Raw genomic sequence first — 25,573 nt, 5'->3', positions numbered from 1 at the left:
AGGATGGCACAGGAAGGCTGTTTTAAGTGGGCGCTGGGGCTTGTTGGCTTGTTTGTTTCTGTTTGTTTTAAAGACGAACACTTCTTGCGGAGCCTGGTATGAGCTTTCCAAGTGGAGGCTATTAACTAAAAATGACTCTGACCTGCCTACTTGTTGCTTCCTCTCTTGTTCTTTTCTTTTTTTAAAATCCAAATAATTTTTATTGGATTTCATGTAAATACAAAGGCCAACATATGACAACAGTCACTTGTCCAGTCGTACATTCTTATTGAGTTCTATATGCGGTACACGTTACGGAAGCAATACGTTTATTTATGCGTTGTCAATTCAAGTATCCTCTCCACAAAGGTTCATGTGTTGTGGAATAAAAGCATCTTCTGTCTCATCTATAAAGGGGAAAAACCGGAACCCAAGTCCCACCAGAATTGTTTATCTTTCAAGTGCCTTAAAGCAATGACAAACTAGACAGCATCTTAAAAAGCAGAGACATCACCTTGCCGACAAAGGTCTGTATAGTTCAAGCTCTGGTTTCCCCAGTAGTGATGTATGGAAGTGAGAGCTGGACCATAAACAAGGCTGATCGCCGAAGAATTGATGCTTTTGAATTCTGGTGCTGGAGGAGACTCTTGAGAGTCCCATGGACTGCAAGAAGATCAAACCTCTCCATTCTGAAGGAAATCAGCCCTGAATTCTCACTGGAAGGACAGATCCTGAAGCTGAGGCTCCAAGACTTTGGCCACCTCATGAGAAGAGAAGACTCCCTGGAAAAGACCCTGATATTGGGAAAGATGGAGGGTGCAAGGAGAAGGGGACGACAGAGGACGAGATGGTGGGACAGTGTTCTCGAAGCTACCAGCATGAGTTTGACAAGCTGTGGGAGGCAGTGGAATACAGGAGTGCCTGGCGTGCTCTGGTCCAGGGGGTCACGAAGAGGCGGACATGACTAAACGACTCAACAACAACACGGTGAGTAAGGCATTTTGATAGAGTCACATCCCAAATATTATTTACCCAGATATCACTGGGGATCTTCAGTTCTTTTTTCTTTCTTTTTGCTCTGTTTCCGTAAATGTGAGGCGGAGGACATTTCTGAACTGGAGGTTCGCATTCCACGCTGAGCCAGCTTTGTTGGTTAGCAGAGCCAGAGGCAAAGGTAGGTGGAGCAAAAAGTGTTATTTACAAAAAAACCCAAAAACAAATTAAAAGCTTAATAATTATGGACAGTGTGGACGTAGGGAAGTCTTTTCTCATCTCTCATAACACTCGGAACTCATGAAATGCTGGAAGTTTCAGGACAGACAAAGCCAAGTCCTCCTTCATGCAGCAGAGAGATAAACTGCGGAACTCACTGCCACAGGACACAACCTGGACGGCTTTAGAAGAGGTTTGGGTGAAGGCTAAGGATAGCACAGTCGGCCACTCTGGGGGATAGGGTGACGGACAGGCCTGATCCTGCAGCCTCTTCCGAGGTTCTTAGCTCTTAATGGTTTCAAAAGCAGGAGCTTTTGCCAAGTACAGTGGTACCTTGGTTCTCAAACGCCTTGGTACTCAAACAACTTGGAACCGAAACACTGCAGACCCGGAAGTAAGTGTTCCGGTTTGCGAACTTTTTCCGGAAGCCGAACATGCTCTGTTTTGAGTGTTACGCTTCCGATATGAGTGCCACACTGTCTGTTTTTCTATTTATTTTGCATTTTTGCGGCTCTTTTTTGTTTCGCTTCTGTGACTGTGTGGAACCCAGTTCAGCTACTGATTGATTGATTGTGTGACTGCAGTACATCGTTTATTGCTTTCGTTTTATGGATCGACGGTCTCGTTTGATAGCAAAATCCGTGTCAAGCTGCTGTTTTAGGGGTTGTTTTTAAAAGTCTGGAACGGATTAATCTGTTTTGCATTGCTTTCTATGGGAAAGCGCGCCTCGGTTTTGGAACGCTTTGGTTTTGGAACGGACTTCCAGGATGGATTAAGTTTGAGAACCGAGGTACCCCTGTATTGCAGGACTGGAGGGAAGGGTGTTGGCGGTGTTATTCCTTTGAACTGGCAACCCCGCTCGTCGTGTCAAAATTAACGAGGACCCAGTCCTTGTAGCTGTCATTCCTATTGGCAGATGGGCGAGATCCGCCTCTAACTCGTGGGATCTTTCTTTAGCAGAGAGAGAGAGAGAGAGAGAGAGAGAGAGACTCGCTTATTTCCCTCTCTCCTCCATCGTTCTTCAGGCCAGCGGGAGAGAGACAGTGGTTTCCCAGGAGAACCAGCCAAAGACAATCTTCGCCAGCAGCCCCTAGTCGCCTGCTTGGCAGATGTCTCTTTGATACTCGCTCCGGCGTGTGGCGCTTCCACCACACACACACACACACACACCACCCCCTTCCATGCCGCGACACGCTTCTTTGCCCACAGGTGTCAACACCCACCTGGCGAGACTTACGGTTGATGTGGAAAGACAAAGGTCACCCAAGCGGGGACGTTCCTGCAAATGTGGCCTCTGGAATTACGTGCGCTTTGGTGTGTTCCTTCTGATGCTTGCTTTTAGAAAATCGGTTCTGGTGCTGTTTGGTTGCTATCTGCTTTTTTGCTTTGGGTGGGAGGGCGTTGGAGCCAAGTGCTCAGAGACTTGAAGGCCGGGGAGGGCAGAGAATGGAGTCTGGGCAGCTGGGCAGAAAGGGGTTGATCCAGATTCAGGATCTGGAGTTTGGACAGGTCTGTCTAGAGCTGTGGTTCCCAATTGGGGGGGGGGTTGATTTTTGCGGGAGGGGGTATTCGATAATGAGTTACAGTCATTGGTAAAGGTAAAGGGACCCCTGACCATTAGGTCCAGTCGTGGCTGACTCTGGGGTTGCGGCGCTCATCTCGCTTTACTGGCCGAGGGAGCTGGCGTACAGCTTCCGGGTCATGTGACCAGCAGGACTAAGCCGCTTCTGGCGAACCAGAGCAGCGCACGGAAACGCCGTTTACCTTACCCTGTTTATCTACTTGCACTTTGACGTGCTTTCGAACTGCTAGGTGGGCAGGAGCAGGGACCGAGCAGCGGGAGCTCACCCCATCACGGGGATTCAAACCACCGACCTTCTGATCGGCAAGCCCTAGGCTTTGTGGTTTAACCCACAGCGCCACCCATGTCCCTTGAGTTACAGTCATACCTTGTGTTAAATATGCTTCAGGTTGAGCGTTTTCAAGTTACGCGCTCCGAGGCGGCCAGGAAGTAACGGAACGCATTTCACCGCTCAAGCATGCGCAGACGCTCAAAATGATGTCACACGCATGCACGGAAGCGGCGAAACACGACCCACAGATGCACAGTCATGTGTTACGTTCTACTCAGGATGCGAACGGGGCTCCGGAACGGATCCCGTTTGCATCCAGAGGTACCACTGTATTAACAGTAAATGGCCTTTTAGGCTTCCTCCGTGTGAATAGGAATTCACTTTTTGAATATAGTCGTACCTCAGAAGTCGAACGGAATCCGTTCCGGAAGCCCGTTCAACTTCCAAAACGTTCAGAAACCAAAGTGCGGCTTCCAATTGTCTGCAGGAAGCTCTTGCAGCTAATCGGAAGCCCCATCGGACATCTGGCTTCCCAAAAATAGTTCGCAAACACTCACTTCCGGGTTTGTGGCGTTCGGGAGCCAAAACGTTCGGGAACTAAGCTGTACGAAAACCAAGGAACGACTGTAATAAGAATTATATGTCATGGTGGGGGGGGCATCAGGAGTTTAGAGATGTTTAGGTGGGGCATGGCCCAAAAAAAGGTTGGGAACCACTGGTCGAGAGTCAGGGGTGAGATAATAATAATAATAATAATAATAATAATAATAATAATAATAATAATAATTTTTTATTTGTACCCCGCCCTCCCCGGTTAGGAGTGAGCTTTGAGCAGCGCAACTATTTCGACTTTTCAAGCGGCTCCGAAGCCCACCTCTGGGCAAAGCATTTGCCAGCTGCTTGTCAGATCCTTTCTTTAAGTCTGGAAATAGATTGCGACTCCTGAGAAGACTTGCTATTTCACAGCTTTGCTAAGTGACGCTGCTGCTCCTGACCTCTTGTTGGTACACTGCTGTGGCAAATGCTCCTTTCTCGCACACACACACACACATACACAGCCCATTTTTCAACCTCCGCTTCTGCTAAAGTGCCCACTTTTCTTGGGGAAAGTTTGGAAAATTCGTCGGCTGCTTCAACTCCAACCGAGGGAGGCGTCCTGGCATGGATTGAGACTCAAGCCGGGCTTCTATCTCCTCCAGGGCTGTCTTAATCATATGCAGTGCCGGGGTGCAAAGATCTGCCCTGCGCCCCCCCCCCCAGTTTGCCCAGTCCCAGGCGCACAGGGAGGTGGAGCTGGCCACCCACATCAGCGTCTCGCTGGCTCGGTCACCCCCAAACTCATGGCAAAGAGCCGCCCGCAGCCAAAGAGCCTTCTGCGCTGCTCCAACCGATGGGTGAGCTCTTACCCGGACACAACTCTCGGGCCCTGGACTTTCGGCCTGGCGACCCTTAGAGCCCGGCGCCCGGGTGCCCCACACCCCGAGCACCTCTGGTTAAGACGGCCCTGATCTCCTCTGGACTGCCCTCAATGGGCATTGATTGCACCACCGGAGGCACAAACTGAGTTTGGCGGGTGGCAATAACGTATTTCTAATTTGTGCATTGAATGCCCCTCCTTTCCTCCAAGATGCCCGGGGTGTCAGGAGTGCGTGCAGGAGCCAGGCCCTGTGACCAGTAGGGCTTCGCAGGGCTGGGGCCTTTCTAAGTTTGTTCTGAAGAGGCAAGGCGCGGCCGCACAGGTGAGGCTGCTTGGTAACTCGCTGCACCTGGTGGCAAGAGGCGGGAAGGGATATAAGGTCAGCATTTCCCTTCAGCTCTTTGCCACAGCAGCACGTTCCCTGCCTTGCTGCACTTGACGTCATGACTCCTTGCTACTTGACCCTCGGACCCTTGACTTCGTGACTCCCTGCTTCCTGGCGCTCGTACCCTGGCTTCTGGACTCTCGTTCCTGCTTCCACCCTGCCATCTTGCCCCGGTCCCAACGTCCTCAGCCGGGAGTTTGTCCACCCGTAAACCGGACCGTGACATGGGGTGCCATACGTGGTTCCTCTCCGCCACCTCGCTGAATGCCCGCAACAACCCACTGAGGTAGGTTAAGCTAAGACTCAGTGTGGCTGGCTCTATGGTCACCCAGTCAGCTTCTTGGTGGTGGAGTGCGGATTTGTTTGTGTATAATTTTCTGTTTTACCATTTAAAAACTCATCTATACATCCTTAAGATATCAGCAGGGGATGCAGGTGGTGCTGTGGTTTAAACCACAGAGCCTAGGACTTGCCGATCAGAAGGTCGGCGGTTTGAATCCTCGCAACGGGGTGAGCTCCCGTTGCTCGGTCCCTGCTCCTGCCAACCTAGCAGTTCGAAAGCACGTCAAAGTGCAAGTAGATAAATAGGTACCACTCTGGCGGGAAGGTAAACAGCGTTTCCGTGCGCTGCTCTGGTTCGCCAGAAGTGGCTTAGTCCTGCTGGCCACATGACCCGGAAGCTGTACGCCGGCTCCCTTGGCCAGTAAAGCGAGATGAGCGCCGCAACCCCAGAGTCGGTCACGACTGGACCTAATGGTCAGGGGTCCCTTTACCTTTACCTTTAAGGTATCAGTGACTTCCCTTCTTCTCTTTCCATGGTTCATTTTGCATATCATAAATCCCTGCATATTTTACAAATCTATACCCTTCAAGTATTCCATCATTGCATCCATCAAAACGTATTTACACTGTTGATGCTGCCAGCGTTTTCAGCTGTACACAATTATTTCCCATATATTCAATAAAGGTTTTCCAATCTTCTCTAAACCTATGTTCTTCTGGTTCTCTTATTCTATATGTTAAGTCTGTGAGCTGTGCATATTCTGTCAAGTTACCGTAAGCTGCTGTTCTTCTTTAGCTGGGACCTCGCTCGTTTTCCATTTTGGGGCTAACAAAACATGAGCCGCAGTCATAGCATATATAAATAACCTTTTTTTTTTACAAAGATAGATGGCCCTTTGGGGTTCTGTGACTTCCTCCTTCGCAGCTGTCCCCTCTGTGTGATATAAGTCATGGGAAAGAGGGGGCCGCTGTGCACACCATTGTCCAAGCCCTCCAAACAGGTAATAGGTGCTCATAATCACATGGGAGAAAGAGCAAAGGTTGGCTTTTGTCTGAACGCTTCCTATTTTAGTGTCTCAGCCAATTAGCCGAGGCTGGAAGTCTTGCTGCTTCTGAGTCGTTTAACACAGAGGTGCAAATGAGCGCCGTTGCTCACTCAGCCTGGATTTCCTTTCTCCGTCTCATTTATTTTATTAAGGGAGAAATCGGAGCGCCTCTCTTTCATTTAACTCAGATATATGCGCGCGGCTGTCCCTTTGCATAGCTGTCAATTTACAGATTTGAAAATAAGGGACCAGCAACCTCGAAAATAAGGGATCAGCAGCCAAAATAAGGGATTTTCCGAACACAGGTATGTTCAACTTCTGAGCCCCTCCGAGCCAAAGGCAGAAAGCCCAGCCAGCAGCCAAACGAAGCCTCGAGCTTCGTGGTTCCCACAGATGGTGGGACAGTGTTCTCGAAGCTACCAGCATGAGTCTGACCAAACTGCGGGAGGCAGTGGAAGACAGGAGGGCCTGGCGTGCTCCGGTCCAGGGGGTCACCAAGAGTCGGACACGACTAAACGACTCAACAACAAAGTTCCCTTATATCCCCCTTTAAACAATATTGTGGTGTGTTTATTCTTTTAAGCATATAAAGGAAGTTTACTCACAGCATCAGTTCACATCCCTGGAGGCTCACTTAGTTACAAAGCATATCTACTGTAGATGCAGTCTGGTGCTTTATAACTGTAAACCATGAGTAGGCAACCTAAGGCCCGGGGGCCGGATCTGGCCCAATCACCTTCTAAATCCAGCCTGCAGACAGTCCAGGAATCAGCGTGTTTTTACATGTCCTTTTATATAAAATGCATCTCTGGGTTATTTGTGGGGCATAGGAATTCATTCATATTTTTTTTTTCAAAATATAGTCCGGCCCCCCACAAGGTCTGAGGGACGGTGGACCGGCCCCCTGCTGGAAAAATTTGCTGACCCCTGCTGTAGACTTACAGCAAAACAGCCTGGCAGGTCTCCTAGCCTTTGCAAATGCAAGACGGACACTGCTGCAAGGAGACGGGTTATCCGTGCCCCAAGCAAACATTGGTACATTCTTTGTTCGCAAAGCAGCCTACCGTATTTTTCGCTCTATAAGACGCACCAGACCACAAGACACACCTAGTTTTTGAAGGAGGAAAACAAGGAAAAAAATATTCTGAATCTCAGAAGCCAGAACAGCAAGAGGGATTGCTGCGCAGTGAAAGCAGCAATCCCTCTTGCTGTTCTGGCTTCTGGGATAGCTGCGCAGCCTGCACTCGCTCCATAAGACGCACACACATTTCCCCTTACTTTTTAGGAGGGAAAAAGTGAGTCTTATAGAGCAAAAAATACGGTATATCCCTTTGGCCAGGACTTCCCATTGATCCACCTGTCCAGATGAACGCACAGGTGCAAATGCCCAAATCTTACAGGCAGTCCCCCTTTCTGGGCTCAGAACCCAGCACCCACAAAGCCTACAGATGGAAGGAATAAGCTTGTTTTCTCCTGCTCTGAAAACTAAGACCTGTACCGATGGCTTCAAGTTACAAGAAAGGATATTCTCATTAAACACCGGGAAGAACTTTCTGGCAGTAGGAGCTGTTCACAATGCAGCAGACTCCTTCAAAAGGCAGTGGGCTCTCCTTCCTTGCAGGTTTTTAAAGTGAATTTGGGTGGGATATTTTAGCCGTGATTCTTGGGCTAGATAGCCTTTGGGTTCCCTTCCAAGTCTATGATTCTCTTATTTTCCCAACGTAGGCATTTCCATATGCATTCTTGCTTAATACACTGTATACAGATTTCCCCAAAGCCCGTTTCCTTACCATAACACATTCTTGCATTATTATTACCGTATTTTTTGCTCTATAAGACTCACTTTCCCCCTCCTAAAAAGTAAGGGGGAATGTGTGTGCGTCTTATGGAGCGAATGCAGGCTGCGCAGCTATCCCAGAAGCCAGAACAGCAAGAGGGATTGCTGCTTTCACTGCGCAGCGATCCCTCTTGCTGTTCTGGCTTCTGAGATTCAGAATATTTTTTTTCTTGTTTTCCTCCTCCAAAAACTAGGTGCGTCTTGTGGTCTGGTGCGTTTTATAGAGTGAAAAATACGGTATTTTTTACTAATATCTGCATTTCGCTGAAGCCTAGCCGTAGCTCTATGCAATTTTGCACTGGAGGACCTCGGGGAATGGTGAATTTCAAAGGAGGGCTGCGTTTTGATTCACACATTGCTTCGGAGAGCGCGAATTGCCTACGTCCGCCTTTCAGTCCAAACAAAACCACATTCCTTTTCCTTCCGTCGCCATTGCCCTTGACTCTTAAAATAGAAAGTGTGTGTGGGGGGGGGGTGTTTGAAGCTGGACTGGGGGGGGGAGGCCATAATGGACTGAGAGCTTGGACACAGGAGAGCGCGGAGTTAGCACTTTCAAACTCAAGTCTCGGGGATTGTGCAAAGTGCTTTAATGACCCCTAAAGCATGAGTCACGGAGAAGTCTTGATTGTGTCCTTTCTATCAATCTCCAGGTTGCATCTACAGGAACAATTCAGGTCCATTTAAAAGCATGGCCAGGGCGGGCGGGTGCGAATTGCGACTTTTGCACGGCAGGCGGAAAGGAAAGGAAAATAAAAGAAGACGCGGTGCGCAGAAATGGTTAGAAGATTCGGGACCGGGAAAATAAAATGCTTTCACGTGGAGCATCGTTGAACTGTGGAACTCCTTCCGGCAGGAGTCAGGGACTGTTACCGACTTGCACTGCTTTGAAAGAGGACTGGGCACATTCAAAGAGGAGGAGAAGGCTTTCAGCAGCTACCAGGGACAATGACTATCCTCTGCTTCCACAGTCACATGTGCCAGGGAGTTCCATGGACTACTGCAATGCGCTCTCTGTGGGGCTACCTTTGAAGGTGACCCGGAAACTACAACTAATCCAGAATGCGGCAGGAAGACTGGGGACTGGGAGCGGCCGCCAAGACCACATAACACCGGTCTTGAAAGACCTACATTAGCTCCCAGTATGTTTCCGAGCACAGTTCAAAGTGATGGTGCTGACCTTTAAAGCCCTAAATGGCCTCGGTCCAGTATACCTGAAGCAGCGTCTCCACCTCCATTGTTCTGCCCGGACACTGAGGTCCAGCGCCGAGGGCCTACTGGCGGTTCCCTCCCTGCGAGAAGCGAGGTTACAGGGAACCAGGCAGAGGGCCTTCTTGGTAGTGGCACCTGTCCTGTGGAACGCCCTCCCACCAGATGTCAAAGAGAAAAATAACTACCCAACTTTTAGAAGACACCTGAAGGCAGCCCTGTTTAGGGAAGCTTTTAATGTCTAATAGGTTATTGTATTTTAATGTTTTGTTGGAAGCCGCCCAGAGTGGCTGGGGGGACCCAACCAGATGGGCGGGGTATAAATAATAAATTGTTGTTGTTGTTGTTTGTTTTCCCCCTTCCAATTTAATCAAATATCTTTATTGGCATTGCAGTATAAAACATTTCAAGTCAGTGGGATAATTAAAAGGATACGGGTGAAGCTGTCGGAGGTCATAAGGCCACGCTGTGATTGTGTGCACTTAGATGTTCTGCTTTGCCCTGTCTGTTCCTTGAAAGGATGGTTCGTTGGGAACCCTTTTGGGTAAAATTGTGGCTAAAAAGGAAGCTACTAAAGCAGTGATGTCATTGTCCCAATCTGCCAGGACAAACCTCGTTTGAATTCTCGGAGTTGTGGGCCAAAGGTCCAAGATTTCGCTCAGCATCCGTTGGCGAGGTCTGCTGTGTAAAGAGAATGTGGTCCATTGAATCTGTGGGTTAAACCACAGAGCCTAGGACTTGCTGATCAGAAGGTCGGCAGTTCGAATCCCCGCAACGGGGTGAGCTCCCGTTGCTCGGTCCCTGCTCCTGCCCACCTAGCAGTTCGAAAGCACGTCAAAGTGCAAGTAGATAAACAGGTACCGCTCCAGCGGGAAGGTAAACGGCTTTTTCGTGTGCTGCTCTGGTTCGCCAGAAGCGGCTTAGTCCTGCTGGCCACATGACCCGGAAGCTGTACGCCGGCTCCCTCGGCCAATAAAGCGAGATGAGCACTGCAACCCCAGAGTCGGCCACGACTGGACCTAATGGTCAGGGGTCCCTTTACCTTTACCATTACCCCTTGGTTGCAGGCACACAAACGGGCTTGATATGGAGTATGTGAAAATCTGCCTTTGGTCAGTGCAGAAGGGAAAGCAGTTTGGGGGGTTCAGGTCAAAGTTGAGGTTTTTTTAGGAAGGAGGAAGGCCCGTATTTTAGGGATCTGGGTCAAAGTCATTAGGCTTTTGTTAGGGAAGAGGAAGGTCCATTTTTTAGGGATTCAGGTCATACAGTGGTACCTCGGGTTACAGACTCTTCAGATTACAGACGCTTCAGGTTACAGACTCCACTAACCCGGAAATAGTACCTTGGGTTAAGAACTTTGCTTCAGGATGAGAACAGAAATCGTGTGGCGGCAGCAGGAGGCCCCATTAGCTAAAGTGGTAACTCAGGTTAAGAACAGTTTCCGGTTAAGAACGGACCTCCAGAACGAATTACGTTCTTAACCTGAGGTACCACTGTACCACTGAGCTTTTTTTACGAAAGAAGGAAAGCATGGTTTTTTTGGGGGGTGCAGGGCTAAAATGTTATGCTTTTTTAGGGGAGAGCCAAAATTGTTGAGCTGCTTTGGGGAGAGCCGGTGATCTACCGGTGATCTACCACAGATGTCCAGTGATCTACCAGTGGATCACAATCTATCTGTTGGACGTGCGTGCCATATAGCATATATTCAACACAATAAACAGCAGCAATTTGTTGTTGACAAAGGACAGCTGGACATATAAAGGGCCCCATTACCTTCAGTAGCTGAGGGCCTCATCAAACCTAAATCTGGCCCCAGACTCAACACTGTGAGCACTCAGGGCTGATTTCCTTCCGAATGGAGAGGTTTGATCTTCTTGCAGTCCATGGGACTCTCAAGAGTCTCCTCCAGCACCAGAATTCAAAAGCTTCCGTTCTTCGGCGATCAGCCTTCTTTATGGTCCAGCTCTCACTGGAACCGGCAAGCCACTCCAGTATCCCTGCCAAGAAAACTCCATGGACAAAGACAACAAAATAAAAGTGGACCGGTGTAAATCCGATGTACGGTTGATTTACTGTGAATTGATAACAGAAACGTCGCCTATGTTGTGTGTGTGTGTGTGTCGTGTTTGTACAAACTGAATGATTTTTGGGGGGGGGTTCCTGCAACAGTTACGATCCAGAAGAGCTGCCCTGAACCCTCGGAAAGTCTCTCCTCCCTCTCCTGCAAGGGCAGGAAGCAGTTACCGGCCCTACCACCAGGGGGTGCCGCTGGGCTAAACGCAGGAGGCGGAATTAAGCCTCATCTCGCTCTGTTCCCGGCCTTTGCAACAATTGGCCAGGGCGGAAGGAGATGCCCCCAGCTGATGACCTTTATGAAATTTCCATTAATTGCACCCTCCTCTCCCTCTCGCAACCTCTGCCGACCCCCGACCCGCACGCAGTCGCCCGGCGTCCGCTAATTATCCCGTCTCAGCCGATCACCCGCCAAATAGCATCGCAGTTAATTGGGTGCCGCAGAGGCGCTTTGCAGGGTAATTAAAACTGAACAGATTAGGGGAGGGGGCGGTGTTTGATGAAAGCCTCCAGCAATTTGGGGGGAGCAAAAAATAAAATAAAAATCAAAGTTATCAAAAAAATAATAATAATGAGAAGGCCAAGAAGTTAAATTCAGAAGGTTGAAAGGTTATCCTCAATACAAACCTCCATACAGTGGTACCTCGGGTTAAGTACTTAATTCGTTCTGGAGGTTCGTACTTAACCTGAAACTGTTCTTAACCTGAAGCACCACTTTAGCTAATGGGGCCTCCTGCTGCTGCCACGCCGCCAGAGCACGATTTCTGTTCTCATCCTGAAGCAAAGTTCTTAACCTGAAGCACCATTTCTGGGTTAGCGGAGTCTGTAACCTGAAGCGTATGTAACCCGAGGTACCACTGTATATTATGTGAAACTGCGTAGCCAAAATGTGAATATTAGGGCAAACGGCTTTTAAAGATTTGTCTGGAGAAATTAGCACTACAATGCTGATGAGGTTTAATGAGGACTTTTTTTAAAAAAAGAAGAAGACTGGAACTTAAGACTCGGGACCGGTGTTATATGATCTTGGTGGCTGCTCCCAGTCCCCAGTCTAGCTGCCGCATTCTGGATTAGTCGCAGTTTCCGGGTCACCTTCAAAAGTAGCCCCACATAGAGCGCATTGCAGTAGTTGAAGCAGGAGATAACTAGAGCATGCACCCTAACACCCATTTCCTTGCCTTTCTGAAGGCAGCCCTGTTTAGGGAAGTTTTTAATATTTGATGTTTTATTTTGTTCTTAACCTGAAGCACCACTTTAGCTAATGGGGCCTCCCGCTGCTGCCGCGCCACCGGAGCACGATTTCTGTTCTCCTCCTGAAGCAAAGTTCATAACCTGAAGCACCATTTCTGGGTTAGTGGAGTCTGTAACCTGAAGTGTATGTAACCTGAAGCGTATGTAACCTGAGGTACCACTGTATATGAAGGTTGGAGTGGGGGGGCATGAGCTTGCTCCCAGTCGGCCCTTTCCCTGTAACTGAATGACCACTAAACAAGAGTGAATTCTTCCCGAGGAGACCCCAGATTCTAACAGGCTCTGCCCATTGTAACCCTCCCCCAAGCTTTCAATGAGTCCAGGCAATAATAATAATAATAATAATAATTTATTACTTATACCCCACCCATCTGGCCGGGCCTCCCCAGCCACTCTGGGCAGCTCCTAACAGAATATTTAAAAAACAAAACAAAACATCCAACATTAAAAACTTCCCTAAACAGGGCTGCCTTCAGGTGTCTTCTAAAAGTCAGGTCCTTGACATCTGATGGGAGGGCATTCCACAGGGCGGGCGCCACCACCGAGAAGGCCCTCTGCCTGGTTCCCTGTAACCTCACTTCTCGCAGGGAGGGAACTGCCAGAAGGCCCTCGGAGCTGGACCTCAGTGTCCAGGCCGGACGATGGGGGTGGAGACGCTCCTTCAGGGATACTGGGCCATTTAGGGCTTTGAAGGTCAGCACCAACACTTTGAATTGTGCTCGGAAACGTCCTGGGAGCCAATGGAGGTCTTTCAAGACCGGTGTTATGTGGTCCCGGCGGCCACTCCCAGTTCCCAGTCCAGCTGCCGCTTTCTGGATTAGTTGTAGTTTCCAGGTCACCTTCAAAGGTAGCCCCACATAGAGCGCATTGCAGTAGTCCAAGCGAGAGATAACCAGAGCATGCACCACTCTGGCCAGACAGTCGGCAGGCAGGGAGGGTCTCATCCTGCATACCAGATGGAGCTGGTAGACAGCCGCCCTGGACACATAATTGACCTGCGCCTCCATGGACAGCTGTGAGTCCAAAATGACTCCCAGGCTTCGCACTTGGCCTCAGCGGCCACTCCCAGTCACCTGTCTAGCTGCTTATTCTACATTAGCTGTAGTTTCCGGGTCACCTTCAAAGGGAGCCCCAACTTCAAAGCTGGGCACCAGCTTGGCTGCAGGAGTTGCATAAAATGAGGCGTACAGAAGATGTCTTCCAATCGCCTTTGGGACTCCACTCTGGATTTGTGTAGTATTTACTCCTGAGCCAGTGTGGTGTAGTGGTTAAGAGCAGTAGACTCGTAATCTGGTGAACCGGGTTCGATTCCCCACTCCTCCACCTGCAGCTGCTGGGTGACCTTGGGCCAGTCACACTTCTCTGAAGTCTCTCAGCCCCACTCACCTCACAGAGTGTTTGTTGTGGGGGAGGAAGGGAAAGGAGAATGTTAGCTGCTTTGAGAATCCTTAGGGTATTGATAAAGCAGGATATCAAGTCCAAACTCTTCTTCTCTTCCTCTTCTGAGGACATCCCGCAAGTCAGTGGAGGTTTAGGATCTCCCCATATTCCATCAGGCTGCCTCTGCGGGAGAGACTGAGCCGCTAATGGGTCAGAGACGCAATGGGGCTTCAAATCCCCATTGGATGTCCTCTTTTTAATTTTCTCCTGGCCTCCAGCCATAGCCCAAACCTTTACGCCCTGCACAGAGGCCAACCAGAGACTATTGAGAAGCAAAGCAGCTAGTAAGCCTGATCTTTATTAAATTGTTGCAACAGGGTCCTTGCTCATCCCATGCAGGAGAGACGAGAGAACCCAGAACAATGGTGCTCAAGCCCTTTTGAAATTGCCCACCCTGTAGCCCAAGACCACCCCCCAAAACATCACGCATACTTCACAGAAGGAGGCGGTCTGCAGCAGAAATCCTGTCTGCCAGGATACCTGATAATGGCCACAGGTTGCATTACCTGGGCACCCTGGGCATTCTTTTGTGATGGTAAATACTTTCAGTTCCTGAGTCCAGGTCACAGGCTCACCCTATTCATACACAAATATGCCCTTAAGACAGGATTTGTAAGCAAAAAGACAATGGGAAGGCTTTCACCATTTGCCTCCCTTAGTGCAGAGGAATATTTGAGGTCACTGGGAGAGTCAAATTGGCTCTCCTGTACTATTTCAGACACGTGGTTTATATACTTACGGTATTTATGTGTTTGACTTGTAAATTTGAGAACATTTCACTTATACATTTGGGACCTTAAAGTCTTATGACAGCGGTTTGCTGCCGAAATAGTGAGCTCCAACGCTCAATTGCAAAAATAGGTGACCCCCCCTCTCTCCCTCCCCTTCCCCTCTTCGGTGCCGGATTTTGCAGCGATGAAAAGATTCTCAGGTTTCGAGCTGCTATTATTATTGCTATTATTCCTATAGCTCCTTTTCTTTCAGAGATGGGCTTCAGGACATACTGAAGGCTTGCTAGGGGCTCTTTTGTTGGCGAGGTTCAGAACAATCCTCTTTGCTTCCCCCCGCCCCCTAAAAACCCCCCGAAACGTACAAACAAACCGAGACGAGAGAGGAAACTTGGAGCTGAGCACCTGAAGTACCTGTTAACCTTTCTGTTTTGTCATCCACCTGCCTCTGTTTTTTGCCATGTGCCCGCCGGAATAGGAATAAAAAGCAGAGAGGCAAAGCCACACACGCAGAGAGAGAGATGATAAGAAAAGTTTCTTCCTGTTCCCAGTTCCCATGGAAACAAGTCATTTACTTCCACACTGAGAAGTTCAAACCGGCGTCTGAGGGTAAGGGTATCTCCTTCGCTTGCTGGCTTCAAAGGCCCTTGCTCAAAATCGCCATTTGATAGCGGCGGCGGCGGCTTCTTCACACTCGCCTTAAAGTCATTCTGCAGCACGGTGCCCGCACTGGAATGAAAATAAGCAGATCTAGATGTGCTTTGCTTCCGGCTTGCTAGTTTGCATTTATTTTTGCATTTTTATCTCGCCAGTTTCCTCCAAGGAGCTGCTCCTCATTTAACAACAAAGCCGACTGATTTAATAAGACAAAAATATAATCCAGAAACAATGGAAATGTTTAAACGATTATTTATGCAGACAAAGATTAAGTGTAAGGTATTGGTTGTGTTTAAGGGACGCAGGTGGAGCTGTGGGTTAAACCACAGAGCCTAGGACTTGCCAATCAGAAGGTCGGCGGTTCGAATCCCCGCAATGGACGGGGTGAGCTCCCGTTGCTCGGTCCCTGCTCCTGCCAACCTAGCAGTTCAAAAGCACATCAAAGTGCAAGTAGATAAATAGGTACCGCTCCAGCGGGAAGGGAAACGGCGTTTCCGTGTGCTGCTCTGGTTCGCTAGAAGCGGCTTCGTCCTGCTGGCCACATGACCCGGAAGCTGTACGCCGGCTCCCTCGGCCAGTAAAGTGAGATGAGCGCTGCAACCCCAGAGTCGGCCACGACTGGACCTAATGGTCAGGGGTCCCTTTACCTTTACCTATTCGTTGTGTTTAGAATAGATTTGTGAAACATTTAGAAAACTTACTGATTAGCATATTTGTATGAGGCAGTCTGCAGGCAGGTAGGGTCTCATCCTGCGTAGCAGCTGGAGCTGATAAACATCTGCCCTGGACACAGAATTGACCTGCGCTTCCATGGACAGCTGTGAGTCCAGAATGACTCCCAGGCTGCGCAGCTGGTCCTTCAGGGGCACAGTGATCCCATTCAGGACCAGGGAGTCTTCCACACCTGCCCACCTCCTGTCCCCTAAAAACTGTACTTCTGTCTTGTCAGGATTCAACCCTCAATCTGTTAGCCGCCATCCACCCTCCAAACGCCTCCAGACACTCACACAGGACCTTCACCTGAGAGAGATATGCATAAAAAAAATACTTAGAGTTTCATATTGTAAATATCGGTGGTGTTTTAAGAAAAACCTGTTCCTTTTCCCTAATGGGGTATTCAAGAGCCCACATAGAGTCCTTAAGTCGGTTCCCTATCAGTAAGAGAAAATAACAGAGGCCAACCAGAGACTATTGAGAAGCAAAGCAGCTAGTAAGCCTGATCTTTATTAAACTGTTGCAACAGGGTCCTTGCTCATCCCACGCAGGATGGAGGAGAGAACCCAGAACATTGGTGCGCAAGCCCTTTTGAAATTGGCCACCCTGTAGCCCAAGACCACCCCCTAAAACATCATGCATACATCACAGAAGGAGGCGGTCTGCGGAAGAAATCCTGTCTGCCAGGATACCTGATAATGGCCACAGATTGCATTACCTGGGCAGTCTGGGCATTCTTTTGTGATGGTGAATACTTTTAGTTCCTGAGTCCACGTCACAGGCTCACCCTATTCATACACAAATACGCCCTTAATACAGGATTTGTAAGCAAAAAGACAATGAGAAGGCTTTCACCATTTGCCTCCCTTAGTGCAGAGGAATATTTGAGGTCACTGGGAGAGTCAAATTGGCTCTCCTGTACTATTTCAGACACATGGTTTATATACTTACTGTATGTATGTGTCCGTTTATTTAAAGCTATGGTTTTCCCAGTAGTGATGTATGGAAGTGAGAGCTGGACCATAAAGAAGGCTGATTGCCGAAGAATGGATGCTTTTGAATTACGGTCTGGAGGAGACTCTTGAGAGTCCCATGGACTGCAAGGAGATCAAACCTCTCTATTCGGAAGGAAATCTGCCCTGAGTGCTCACTGGAAGGACAGATCCTGAAGCTGAGGCTCCAATACTTTGGCCAACTCATGAGAAGAGAAGACTCCCTGGAAAAGACCCTGATGTTGGGAAAGATGAAGGGTGCAAGGAGAAGGGGATGACGGAGGACGAGATGGTGGGACAGTGTTCTCGAAGCGACCAGCATGAGTTTGACCAAACTGCGGGAGACAGTGGAAGACAGGAGTGCCTGGCGTGCTCTGGTCCAGGGGGTCACGAAGAGGTGGACACGACTAAACGACTAAACAACAACAACAAGTATGTGTGTGTTTGACTTGTAAATTTGTGAACGTTTCATTTATATATTTGAGACCTTAAAGTCTTATGACAGCGGTTTGCTGCCGAAATAGTGAGATCTAAAGCTCAATTGCAAAAACAGGTGACCCCTCTCTCTCTCTCCCTCCGCCCCCTTGAGCCAAAGGAAATCAGGCCTGGCTCTAAAATCAAAATCTCTCTCCTTCAGGATGACAGTTAAGACTTCACAAAGAACCCATTAAGATCTCTATCAAGTGCCTTTCTCTTGCCGCTGATAGCAGTAACTCGGGCTTTGTGCGCTTGTGTGGTTATCAAATTTCCTCTGGGGTTGCTCCTGTCTCTCTCTCTCTGTGTGTGTGTGTCTGTGTGTGTGTAGGAGAACTAATTAGTTTTAATCCTGAAAGATGCACAGGAATGGAGCTGGAAGAAAGAGTGGACCTGTTTTTATTCCTCCTCACCTCGCTTCGAGGAAACACATTGTTGTTGTTGTTTATTCGTTTAGTCGTGCCCGACTCTTCGTGACCCCCTGGACCAGAGCACGTTAGGCACTCCTGTCTTCCACTGCCTCCCACAGTTTGGTCAAACTCATGCTGGTTGCTTCGAGAACACTGTCCAACCATCTCGTCCTCTGTTGCCCCCTTCTCCTTGTGCCCTCCATCTTTCCCAACATCAGGGTCTTTTCCAGGGAGTCTTCTCTTCTCATGAGGTGGCCAAAGTCTTGGAGCCTCAGCTTCAGGATCTGTCCTTTCAGTGAGCACTCAGGGCAGATTTCCTTCCGAATAGAGAGGTTTGCTCTTCTTGCAGTCCATGGGACTCTCAAGAGTCTCCTCCAGCACCAGAATTCAAAAGCATCCATTCTTCGGCGATCAGCCTTCTTTATGGTCCAGCTCTCACTTCCATACATCACTACTGGGAAAACCATAGCTTTAACTATACGGACCTTTGTTGGCAAGGTGATGTCTCTGCTTTTTAAGATGCTGTCTAGGTTTGTCTAGAGGAAACACATAGGCAAGGGCAAAGGCCGCAAGACCGATCTGAGGCCCAATTCTTGTGCTTGGCACAAACCATCAGGCAGCGGCTGTGCCAATATCTGCCCACCGGGTTCTCTGATCACAGGGGTTGGACTGGATGACCCTTGGGATCCCTTCCAACTCTGAAATTCTATTATTCTAAACTCCCCCCACAAAAATGTATCCTTCTTCTCCTTTTACCTGCCTCTGTCAGGGATGGAGATGGATGGCAGCTATCTGATTGAGGTTGAATCCTGACAAGGCAGCAGAACTGTTTCTGGGGGACAGGAGGTGGTCGGGTGTGGGGGACTCCCTGGTCCTGAATGGGGTGACTGTGCCCCTGAAGGACCAGGTGCGCAGCCTGGGAGTCATTTTGGACTCACGGCTGTCCATGGAGGCGCAGGTCAATTCTGTGCCCAGGGCGGCTGTCTACCAGTTCCATCTGGTACGCAGGATGAGACCCTCCCTGCCCGCAGACTGTCTGGCCAGAGTGGTGCATGCTCTGGTTATCTCCCGCTTGGACTACTGCAATGCGCTGTATGTGGGGCTACCTTTGAAGGTGACCCGGAAACCACAACTAATCCAGAATGCGGCAACTAGACTGGGGACTGGGAGTGGCCGCTGAGACCACATAACACCGGTCCTGAAAGACCTACATTGGCTCCCAGTACGTTTCCGAGCACAATTCAAAGTGTTGGTGCTGACCTTGAAAGCCCTAAACGGCCTCGGTCCTGTATACCTGAAGGAGCGTCTCCACCCCCATCATTCAGCCTGGACACTGAGGTCCATCTCCGAGGGCCTTCTGGTGGTTTCCTCCCTGTGAGAAGTGAGATTTCAGGTAACCAGGCAGAGGGCCTTCTCGGTGGTGGCTCCCTCCCTGTGGAACACCCTCCCATCAGATGCCAAGGAAATAAACAACTATCTGACTTTTAGAAGACATCTGAAAGCAACCCTGTTTAGGGAAGTTTTTAATGTTTGATGTTTTATTGTGTGTTGGGAGCTGCCCAGTTTTCATGTTATTTTATTTTGTTAAAGCAACTAGAAAAAAATATTATGTTGGGAAGATCTCACACATGTGCAGTGGGGAGGAGGGGAGGGTTAGGTTGAATTTGGGAAATAAAATAATACATGGGAAAGCAAAGAATATAATTGATTCTTATAGAATTGTAATATATTGTAACCAGAATAGAAGTTCAAAAGGGGAAGTAAATTTTTAGTATTTTCATTATTGTAATATTATTATTTCTTATCGGTAGAAGGCAATGTTAACTTAGACTTCTTTGTTTTGCTGTCTGTATAATATTCTTAAGTCAATTAAAAAAAAAAAAGACCAAAACCCTTTCCTCAATCAATAGTCATATCTACGAACCGAAGCCAGCAGGAAAACACACAGTGAACGGGTTTAATGTTGCGGTGCTAAATGCAAAGTTGAATACAGTGGTACCTCTGGTTACTTATTTAATTTGTTCCGGAGGTCCGTTCTTAACCTGAAACTGTTCTTAACCTGAAGCACCACTTTAGCTAATGGGGCCTCCTGCTGCTGCCGCGCCGCCAGAGCACGATTTCTGTTCTCATCCTGAAGCAAAGTTCTTAACCCGAGGTACTATTTCTGGGTTAGCGGAGTCTGTAACCTGAAGCGTATGTAACCTGAAGCGTATGTAACCCGAGGTACCACTGTAGGGCCGTGCAGTTATGGCAGAGGGCGAGTCTAGCCGGCGTTCCGATTTGCCACGCAGGCGAATCCACCGATTGGCTAGAAAAGATGTCACAAGCTACGCAACCAGGTTGGCCATGACATCATGAACGTTCTGATGAAGCGAGCGCGAGAAGCACGGCAAGCGAGCAGGCAAACGTCGTCACAGGGAACACAGGGAAGGATAAGGAGGTTTGGGCAGTGCCCAAATTGTCTGTGGGGCAAACCGCCATTGGTTTCGTCTCGGGTCGCCCTTGCGACAGCGACATCGCTTGGAATTGCCTGGGTGTCTTCCGTTTTAAGGGTGAAGTTGTGGCGCCCCCTGGCGGCCCAGCAAAGGACCTGCTATTGCACAGCTACTGGTCGGCTCTTCCAGAAGATGTTTGGTTGAATAGAAGCCTTCTGGAGGAAGAAGCTCAGAGCTCAGTGGTAGATAAAGGGTTTCTCTCTGTTTCTCATTCCACCCCCCTTCTCCACATTTCCTCAGTAATCTGTGATTTATTTTTATATCATCTATTAAAAAAAAACAACTCACTAAGATTTGTCAGTGAAAACTTCTCTTAATACACACATTTTTATATGCAATTCTCCTTAATATTAGGGATGCGGGTGGCGCTGTGGGTTAAACCACAGAGCCTAGGGCTTGCCAATCAGAAGGTCGGCGGTTCGAATCCCCATGATGAAGTGAGCTCCCGTTGCTCAGTCCCTGCTCCTGCCAACCTAGCAGTTCGAAAGCACATCAAAGTGCAAGTAGATAAATAGGTACCGCTCCGGCGGGAAGGTAAACGACGTTTCCGTGTGCTGCTCTGGTTCGCCAGAAGCGGCTTCGTCCTGCTGGCCACATGACCTGGAAGCTGTACGCCGGCTCCCTTGGCCAGTAAAACGAGATGAGTGCCGCAACCCCAGAGTCGGCCACGACTGGACCTAATGGTCAGGGGTCCCTTGACCTTTACCTCCTTAATATTTATGCATCTTATTGTCAGGGACACTGATGAGTGTGGGGCTGGAGTCTGACTGGGGGAGAAAGGGGACTGTGGTTTGTGGGGACCAGGAAAAAAGAGTTGGAGGCAGGGGAGGTTCAGAAGACGAGGAGGAAGAAGCAGGCCAGGCAGGTGAATGGCCAGGGCATTCCCAACCTTTTCCTGCACCACTGCCTCCCAGAACCAAGAGGGGTCTGAAAAGGGGTGAACAGAGGCAGTTGCCATACAGGCATAGTCTCCGGCTGCATGCAGAGAGTCCGTCGGGGAAAGGTACGTAAACTGGTGGACCTGGAGCGTGGCCACCTGTTGCTGCAACTGCTCCATAGAGCACACCCCCGGGAATAGATCAAGGGGGGTGGATTAGATGACCCCTGAGGGAACCCTACAACTCCACCATTCTGTGAAAATGCACACCAGAAGTGCATCGGATGTCATATTCATGCCGCGTCATAAGCTGGTTGTGAGATGCTGCCTCCCCAGACCATAATAATCAGCTCCAGCACAGAGCCTCCTTGGCGTAATGAATTCCCTATTGGAGATCTTTGCGCTGCCAAATCCATTATCTGAATATTCATCGTGAAGCAATGAATATTCAGAATGGCCATGGAAAGCTTTTTTTTTTTTTTGCTCCGAAAGATAATAAGAGGGATCACTCTCTCTCTCTCTCTTTGCTCCCACCCCTGATGCTAGACTTATTAGGCCTCCTCGAATGGAGACAGGATTCTACCCAAGCGCTGTTAACAACCGAAAGATTTGGCTGTGCTGCTTAAATTAAAATTCAGGCACATCCAACCTGTGCTTAAATTGAAATTCAGGTCATCCAACCTCTGCTTAAAGTGCTCCAAGGAAGGAGAGTCCGGCACCTTCTGAGGGAATCCATTACACTCTTGAGCAGCTCTCGCTGTCAGGATGTTATTCCTGATTTTCAGTCGTAATTGCCTTCCTTGTAACGTGAATCCGAGCTCAGTAGCAGGACCCAGATCATTTGCAAGCATAGCTCTCTTTAAGCCGAAGTCCTAGACGTCCTAGATAGGACCTTTACAAGCTCAGCAAATGGGGAATAAAATGGCAAATGCAATTTGTTGTGAACAAGTGTTATGTGAATTGGGTTTAAAGGTAAAGGTAAAGGGACCCCTGACCATTAGGTCCAGTCGTGACCAACTCTGGGGTTGCGGCGCTCATCTCGCTTTATTGGCCAAGGGAGCCGGCGTACAGCTTCCGGGTCATGTGGCCAGCAGGACTAAGCTGCTTCTGGAGAACCAGAGCAGCGCACGGAAACGCCGTTTACCTTCTCGCCGGAGCGGTACCTATTGATCTACTTGCACCTTGACGTGCTTTCGAACTGCTAGGTTGGCAGGAGCAGGGACCGAGCAATGGGAGCTCACCCCGTCGCGGGGATTCGAACCGCTGACCTTCTGATCAGCAAGTCCTAGGCTCTGTGGTTTAACCCACAGCGCCACCCGCGTCCCTTATATTGGGTTTAAAATTGGGTTTAAAAAATAAATAAATCATAATTTCACATATATGCTCCTGGAGTGTGAACTGGCGGTGACTGAGCCGGGTTCATTGCTTGATGAAGATGTTGATTGGCTATGCAGCAAATTCAATGCTGGGGATTGTTAGGGAAGGAACTGAAAAGAAAACCGCCAATATCATCAAGGCTGCTATAAAAATCTAGGCTGTTGGCCACGTTTGGAATTCTGGGTACCGTTCTGGGCACCTCAGCTCAACAGATCTGGGACAGATTTTTTTTAAAGGATTTTATTTTCATGCAACACATAGTTAAATCTATGGAGCTTCTACAAGAGGCAGCGAAGGCCACCAACTTGGATGTCTCTGAAAGGAATTTAGACAAATTCATGGAGTGAGCATTAATAAAGATAAAGGGACCCCTTACTGTTAGGTCCAGTCGCGGATGACTCTGGGGTTGCGGAGCTCATCTCGCTTTATTGGCTGAGGGAGCCGGCATACAGCTTCCGGATCATGTGGCCAGCAGGACTAAGCCGCTTCTGGCGAACCAGAGCAGCGCACAGAAAAGCCGTTTACCTTCCCGCCAGATTTATCTATTTATCTACTTGCACTTTGACGTGCTTTTGAACTGTTAGGTTGACAGGAGCAGGGACAGAGCAACAGGAGCTCACCCCATTGTGGCGATTTGAACCGCCGAATTTCTGATCAGCAAGCCCTAGGCTCTGTGGTTTAGACCACAGCGCCACCCGCGTCCCTCTCACTGCTGTAGTCCAAAGCTTAACCAAAGGGCAAATGAAATTATGGGCCCTGGCGTCCCGGGATACTCAAAGGAGAGCTCAAATCTCAGGAAGATAGGATGCTGGATTTCCTGTTTCCTCCACTGCAACACCCTCTGTGCCATTTGCCATGCTAAATGCTGGTGCGATTCAGTTCCGTTCATTTCCTTCCACTGGAACAATGGGAGGGAATTCTCATTCTTATTTGAAAGCAGGGGAAAAGGATATGAACCTCTTGGGCCGACTCTGCAGACCGCCAGTGTCCCGGGCAACCCTCATGTTTGGAAACACCGCCTTCGTGAAAATAACGCACACATAAAAATGTGTCATGTTATTAATTTTATTAAATGGATACCCTGCCTTTACACCCCCACCCCGAAGGAGCCCAAGGGGGCAAGCGGCAAGCAATAAAACAATGCCAAAGTCTTTCAAACAATTCCAGTGCAGATGAGTGGAGAGAGCTTCACTTGAATGGCTCGCTGGAAGAGGAAGATCTTTGGTAGGTGGCAAAGGACACCAGGGCAGGTGCCACCACCTTGAAGGCCCTGATTCCTACATTATGCCCTGCAGATTATCTCCAGAGTAGGGAGTTGTCTTTCTTTGGTTTTGTTTGAGTATGCAACACAGCTGTAAGATAGATAGAAAAAATAGAAATTGGGGAGGGGGAATAAGAGCAGGGAATTCCAAGCATGGGTACTGCCGCACTCCAAATTATTATATCGTTTATAGACCTTTTTATTCCACAAATCTCAAGGCGGTGTACATGATTCCCCTCCTCACAACAACCTTGTGAGGTAGGTTAGTGTCAGGAGTGCGTGCAGGAGCCAGGCCCTGTGACCAGTAGGGCTTCGCAGGACTGGGGCCTTCCTAAGTTTGTTCTGGAGAGACAAGGCGCGGCCGCACAGGTGAGGCGGATTGGTAGCTCACAGCACCTGGTGGCAAGAGGCGGGAAGGGATATAAGGGCAGCATTTCCCTTCGGCTCTTTGCCACAGCAACATGTTTCCTGCCTTGCTGTGTTTGGCTCCTTGCTTCTCAACCCTCGGACCCTTGACCGTGACTCCTTGTTTCTCAACCCTCAGACCCTTGACTTTGTGACTCCCTGTTTCTTGACCCTCGGACCCTTGACCGTGACTCCTTGTTTCTCGACCCTCGGACCCTTGACTTTGTGACTCCTTGCTTCTCAAACCTCGGACCCTTGACTTTGTGACTCCTTGCTTCTCGTCCCTCGAGTTTGTGACTCCTTGCTTCTCGACCCTTGACTTCGTGATTTCCTGCTTCCTGACCCTCAGACCCCTGACTTCTGGACTCTCGTTCCTGCTCCCACCCCGCCATCTTGTCCCCGGTCCCGACGTCCTCAGCCGGGACTTCGATTGCCCCTAGACTGGACCATGGCATTTAGGCTAAGAGATGGTGACTGCCCCAAAGTCACCCAGTGAGCTTTCACGGCTCATTTCTGCCCTGGTCAGACCACGCCTGGAGTCCTGTGTCTAATTCTGGACGCCACAATTTAAGGAGGACCTTGACAAGTTGGCAAGTATGCAGAGGAGGGTGACCCTGGGTCTGGTTAGGTTGTGCCGGGCTGGGAGTCCCAGTCCTAAACATCATGAGGGCACCAGGTTGGGAAAGGCTGGGCCGGACAGACTGTTTTGTCTGATCCGGCAAGGCATCCTTCTAATGTTCCCGTTGCCAGCTAGGTATTTGGTCCAAAGGGGTTTCCCTGGCAACGGAAGACGCTGTCACCATCTCCATGGCAACAGATGCTAGCACTGATGCACTCTGTTGAGCCATGGATAGACTCGGGACAGGCTAGTATCTTGAAGGGGGGGGGATATGTGGGGAGGGGAACCAAGGCTGGAAAGAAAAGGGGGGGCACTATATATTTAAACCACTTTAAGCAGCCACTGCTCCCCCCCAAATAATCCTGGGTAGTGCATCGTTTGTTGTGGGTGCTGAGAGACGTTCAGAGACCTCAGCCCCTGCCCCCGAGCTGCAATTCCCATAGTTCCCAGATTTTAAACCACCCCAAACAACTCTCCGCGTCTTTAGTGGTCTAGCTTCCCCCAGTGGCTTCTCCTATCCATCTCTAGTTGCCAGCGTGGTTTAACAACCAATCCCTCTTCGAAGGGAACTCTGGGAATTGTA

The 25,573-nt window shown here is 49.2% G+C and overlaps 1 protein-coding gene and 1 long non-coding RNA gene across 3 annotated transcripts in view; one reads left to right on the top strand and one right to left on the bottom strand.

Annotated features, from left to right (window-relative positions):
• LOC310753528 (uncharacterized protein) overlaps nucleotides 1-2,176 on the top strand; it is a 159,643-nt gene extending 157,467 nt beyond the window's left edge. For both annotated transcript variants that reach the window (XM_083594915.1, XM_083594916.1), the window contains one exon: nucleotides 1,825-2,176. The gene's annotated coding sequence lies outside the window, so the exon portion shown is untranslated. The remainder of the gene's footprint in view (nucleotides 1-1,824) is intronic.
• A 21,580-nt stretch (nucleotides 2,177-23,756) lies between these two features.
• LOC310753651 lies at nucleotides 23,757-25,142 on the bottom strand. The gene is made up of 2 exons (XR_014543424.1): nucleotides 25,074-25,142; nucleotides 23,757-24,057 (listed from the first exon to the last, which is right to left on the bottom strand). It is a non-coding gene; the product is annotated as an uncharacterized lncRNA (long non-coding RNA).
• Between the last annotated feature and the right edge of the window lie 431 nt (nucleotides 25,143-25,573).

Source organism: Podarcis filfolensis, assembly GCF_964270895.1.
Source record: "Podarcis filfolensis genome assembly, chromosome: 18".
NCBI classification, from domain to species: domain Eukaryota; kingdom Metazoa; phylum Chordata; class Lepidosauria; order Squamata; family Lacertidae; genus Podarcis; species Podarcis filfolensis.
The sequence above is the reverse complement of the archived record's forward strand: the minus strand, read 5'-3'. Positions and strand labels throughout refer to the sequence as shown.